The sequence below is a fragment of the Lipotes vexillifer genome, unplaced genomic scaffold (assembly GCF_000442215.2).
Source record: "Lipotes vexillifer unplaced genomic scaffold, Lipotes_vexillifer_v1.1 scaffold296, whole genome shotgun sequence".
Lineage (NCBI taxonomy): Eukaryota > Metazoa > Chordata > Mammalia > Artiodactyla > Lipotidae > Lipotes > Lipotes vexillifer.
Genome location: NW_006775090.1, coordinates 413,742 through 419,690, shown reverse-complemented (window position 1 = coordinate 419,690; position 5,949 = coordinate 413,742).

The window sequence follows — 5,949 nt, the reverse complement described above, 5'->3', positions numbered from 1 at the left end:
ATGAGTAGTATTTTCTAATATTACAAGTGAAGAAACTAAGGTTTAGCAAAGTGATTTGTTCAGTGCATATGTGTACATACCACACGTGCACACCACCCATGCCCACACAGACACATACACAATTCTCAGCAGAGTTTAGGTTAAAAAAAAAAATCCAAAAATTAATATATAAATGGAAGCAGTAAAAAATGTTAAAGAAAGAGAAAAATACTTTAGGTTGGTCTTTTTTGAGGGTAGAGGCATGGTAAAGCATTACAGTAACATTTGTCATTCATGTATGCTATGAACTGAATGTTGTATACCCCTAAATTCATATGTCGAAGCCCAAATACCCAATGTGATAGTATTTGGAGGTGGGGCTTTGGGGTCATAATCAGCGTTAGATTAGCTCATGAGGGTGAGGTGCTCATGGTGGAATTAATGCCCTTATAAAGAGAGGAAGAAACATGAGAGCTCTCTCTCTGCCATGTGAGGAAACAATGAAGAGGCAGCCTTCTACAAGCCGGGAAGTGTCTTCACCAAGAGCCAAATCTGCCTGACACCTTGATTTTAAACTTTCCAGCCTCCAGAACTGTGAGATATGTTGTTTAAGCCACCCAGTCTATAGTGTTTTGTTTCAGCAGCCTAAGCTGACTGAGACAATGTCCTCATGTAATACGTGAACACACATATGTTATTTACTAATGTGTGCTCTTAGATATGCAGACATAATTGAAATTCAGTCTCAGTTCTCTGGGAGATGGCTGTTTAGCAATGAGAGCAAATCATATCTATAAATTACAACAAAATGTGCCAGAGTATCAGGAAAAGCAATGGGAGTGTATAAGAAGAGGTAGTTACGTCAGCTTGGCAAAAATATTGGGAAATTTGGGGGAAGAAAAGATGTTGACTGAAACCCTGAATAATAGACAATATTTGTTTCTTTTTTAAAAACATCTTTATTAGAGTATAATTGCTTTACAATGGTGTGTTAGTTTCTGCTTTATAGCAAAGTGAGTCAGTTATACATATACATATATCCCCATATCTCCTCCCTTTTGCATCTCCCTCCCTCCCTCCCTCCCTATCCCACCCCTCTAGGTGGTCACAAAGCACCGAGCTGATCTCCCTGTGCTATGTGCTGCTTCCCACTAGCTATCTATTTTACGTTTGGTAGTGTATATATGTCCATGCCACTCTCTCACTTTGTCCCAGCTTCCCCTTCCCTGAATCCTCAAGTTCATTCTATAGTAGATCTGCATCTTTATTCCCATCTTGCCCCTAGGTTCTTCTGACCTTTTTTTTTTCTTTCTTTCTTTTTTTAGATTCCATATATATATGTTAGCATACAGTATTTGTTTTTCTCTTTTTGACTTACTTCACTCTGTATGACAGTCTCTAGGTCCACCCACCTCACTATAAATAATTCAGTTTTGTTCCTTTTTATGGCTGAGTAATATTCCATTGTATATATGTGCCATGTCTTGTTTATCCATTCAACTGTTAATGGACACTGAGGTTGCTTCCATGTCCTGGTTATTGTAAATAGACCTGCAATGAATATTGTGGTACATGACTCTTTTTGAATTATGGTTTTCTCAGGGTATATGCCCAGCAGTGGGATTGCTGGGTCGTATGGTAGTTCTATTTTTAGTTTTTTAAGGAACCTCCATACTGTTCTCCATAGTGGCTGTATCAATTTACATTCCCACCAACAGTGCAAGAGGGTTCCCTTTTCTCCACACCCTCTCCAGCATTTGTTGTTTGTAGATTTTCTGATGATGCCCATTCTAACTGGTGTGAGGTGATACCTCATTGTAGTTTTGATTTGCATTTCTCTAATAATTAGTGATGTTGAGCAGCTTTTCATGTGCTTCTTGGCCATCTGTATGTCTTCTTTGGAGAAATGTCTACTTAGGTCTTCTGCCCATTTTTGGATTGGGTTGTTTGTTTTTTTAATATTGAGCTGCATGAGCTGTTTATATATTTTGGAGATTAATCCTTTGTCCACTGATTCATTTGCAAATATTTTCTCCCATTCTGAGGGTTGTCTTTTGGTCTTGTTTATGGTTTCCTTTGCTGTGCAAAAGCTTTGAAGTTTCATTAGGTCCCATTTGTTTATTTTTGTTTTTATTTCCATTTCTCTAGGAGGTGGGTCAAAAAGGATCTTGCTGTGATTTATGTCATAGAGTGTTCTGCCTATGTTTTCCTCTAAGAGTTTGATAGTGTCTGGCCTTACATTTAGGTCTTTAATCCATTTTGAGTTTATTTTTGTGTATGGTGTTAGGGAGTGATCTAATTTCATTCTTTTACATGTAGCTGTCCAGTTTTCCCAGCACCACTTATTGAAGAGGCTGTCTTTTCTCCATTGTATATTCTTGCCTCCTTTATCAAAGATAAGGTGACCATATGTGCATGGGTTTATCTCTGGGCTTTCTATCCTGTTCCATTGATCTATATTTCTGTTTTTGTGCCAGTACCATACTGTCTTGATTACTGTAGCTTTGTAGTATAGTCTGAAGTCAGGGAGCCTGATTCCTCCAGCTCCGTTTTTCGTTCTCAAGATTGCTTTGGCTATTCGGGGTCTTTTGTGTTTCCATACAAATTGTGAAATTTTTTGTTCTAGTTCTGTGAAAATTCCCAGTGGTAGTTTGATAAGGATTGCATTGAATCTGTAGATTGCTTTGGGTAGTGGAGTCATTTTCACAATGTTGATTCTTCCAATCCAAGAACATGGTATATCTTTCCATCTATTTGTATCATCTTCAATTTCTTTCATCAGTGTCTTATAATTTTGTTGCAGTGGTAAATGGGAGTGTTTTCTTAATTTCACTTTCTGATTTTTCATCCTTAGTGTATAGGAATGCAAGAGATTTCTGTGCATGAATTTTGTATCCTGCTACTTTACCAGATTCATTGATTAGCTCTAGGAGTTTTCTGGTAGCATTTTTAGGATTCTCTATGTATAGTATCATGTCATCCTCAAACAGTGACAGCTTTGCTTCTTCTTTTCTGATTTGGATTCCTTTTATTTCTTTTTCTTCTCTGATGGCTGTGGCTAAAACTTCCAAAACTATGTTGAATAATAGTGGTGAGAGTGGACAACCTTGTCTTGTTCCTGATGTAAGTGGAAATTCTTTCAGCTTTTCACCATTGAGGACGATGTTGGCTGTGGGTTTGTCATATATGGCCTTTATTATGTTGAGGAAAGTTCCCTCTGTGCCTACTTTCTGGAGGGTTTTTATCATAAATGGCTGTTGAATTTTGTCGAAAGCTTTCTTTGCCTCTATTGAGATGATAATAAGGTTTTTCTCCTTCAATTTGTTGATATGGTGTATCACGTTGATTGATTTGCGTATATTGAAGAATCCTTGCATTCCTGGGATAAACCCCACTTGATCATGGTGTATGATCCTTTTAATGTGCTGTTGGATTCTGTTTGCTAGTATTTTGTTGAGGATTTTTGCATCTGTGTTCATCAGTGATATTGGCCTGTAGTTTTCTTTCTTTGTGACATCTTTTTCTGTTGTTGGTAGTATCTGGGTGATGGTGGCCTCACAGAATGAGTTGGGGAGTGTTCCTCCCTCTGCTATATTTTGGAAGAGTTTGAGAAGAATAGGTGTTAGCTCTTCTCTAAATGTTTGATAGAATTCGCCTGTGAAGCCTTCTGGTCCTGGGCTTTTGTTTGTTGGAAGATTTTTAATCACAGTTTCAATTTCAGTGCTTGTGATTGGTCTGTTCATATTTTCTATTTCTTCCTGGTTCAATCTTGGAAGGTTGTGCTTTTCTAGGAATTTGTCCATTTCTTCCAGGTTGTCCATTTTATTGGTATATAGTTGCTTGTAGTAGTCTCTCATGATTCTTTGTATTTCTGCAGTGTCAGTTGTTACCTCCCCTTTTTCATTTCTAATTCTATTGATTTGAGTCTTCTCCCTTTTTTTCTTGATGAGTCTGGCTAATGGTTTATCAATTTAGTTTATCTTCTCAGAGAACCAGCTTTTAGTTTTATTGATCTTTGCTATCGTTACCTTTGTTTCTTTTTCATTTATTTCTGATCTGATCTTTATGATTTCTGTCCTTCTGCTAACTCTGGGGTTTTTTTGTTCTTCTTTCTCTAATTGCTTTAGGTGTAAGGTAAGGTTGTTTATTTGAGATGTTTGTTGTTTCTTAAGGTAGGCTGTATAGCTATAAAATTCCCTCTTAGAACTTCTTTTGCTGCATCCCATAGGTTTTGGGTGGTGTTTTCATTAATAGACAGTATTTGAATGGGTATGGCATCCTGGGCCAGCACACATTTTGACCAAAACCCAGGTGGTGAGAGAAGCAATGGCCTCCTGTAGTAGAATTAGGATTGCACTATCACATGTGAAAGTGAGGAGTAGGTTGGGCAGGTGGCTGTGGTTAGATCACATAGAACCTTGCATGTCAGACTGAGGAATTCAGATTTAATTTTGCCAGTAATGAGGATGTTCTAAACATTTTCGAGCAGAAAAGTGACATAAATGAGCGCTCCCAAAATGGTAGCCTATGAGCCAGATATTACCTAATGATGTGTTTTGTTTGGCTCAAATGAGATGGTTCACATAAAAATGTCTACTCTGGTTTCTCTTTTAAAAAGTTGGAGGATATAGCAGAACTCGCCTGCTTCCCATATAGCCACAATGACTGAAACTGAGTACCAGCATGCCCTTTTAGGGCATACACTCACCACGTTCGGTTAGCCACAGTCCACATCACTTTTTACTTCCTTCTACAAATCTGTTTCATTCCATTTTATTCCCTGTTTGTCCTCTGTTGGCATAAGAATATGTGAGCTCTGATGTAACTGATCAGTTTCTGAAGATAAATCTGACAGTACTTTCAGGCAGGTTTGGATTGGGGAGGCAGGGAAATGCTACTGCAATCCCCAATCTCTGGTGCAGCCCTCAGTTCATTTTGGGTTGTATTCAGTTTGTGTGTTTGCCTTTCCCACTGGAGTAAAAAGTAGAACTCTTTGAGACTGAGTATGAATTACCTTATTATGAAAAACACATTGCATACAGCAGACTATTGATAAATGTTGACCAATTGGAGTAGTTCAGGTCAACATTAGTGAGGGTCAGAGCTAGGTTAGAGACAGAGATGGAAAAAGTCATGCAGGAAAGGTGGTGTATAAGAAATATGATTGCCAGATTTCCACTAACTGAAGCGATCGTAGTAATAAAAAATATTAACTCTCTTAATGGTTTTACAACAAAATTTTATCCCCATGAGATGAGCACTATTATTCTTCCTAGTTTATGACTGAGAAAATGGAAGGGAAAGGGAAGGAAAATCAAGGAGAGCAAGTTTTTCAGCCTAAGTAGGATGTTAAGAGAAGGAAGACAGGCTTGTGAGGAGACAAGATGAATTCAGATCTGGACCTGTTGAGCTATGTGGAAATTTCCAGCAGGAAGCCAGAAATTCAGTTCTGGAGTTCATGAGAAAGGTCAAGGCTAGAGTAGTAGAATTGCCTACAAGTAAAAAGAATTAGCTTGTGGAATGAATTCATTGACTTGGAAAAAGGTGTATAAAAAGAGGAGAGAGGAAGTACAGAATTTTTGGAAAAGTACGCCATTGGGGTGGGAAGAAGGCAAGTCAGAAAGCTAGAAAGTGGATGACTTCAGTGCGACTGCAGAGAACTGGTCATCGAGTTTTGGACTGGGTTGTCGCTGAGAGAGCAGTGCCAGCAGGATGATGGGGAAAGAAACCAGACTTTTAAGGCCTAGTGAGTTGAGACCATTCACTCACAAAATCTGTTGTGCAGGAGTCACGAGAAGGTGGTATCTTAATGAGTAGCAAGGGCAAGAAAAAGTTTTGAACAGATTTCATGATAGAGGAGGCAAACATTTGTCCTTTAAGAGAAGGAAAAGTGGGGCTTCCCTGGTGGCGCAGTGGTTGAGAGTCCGCCTGCCGATGCAGGGGACACGGGGTCGTGCCCCCGTCCGGCAA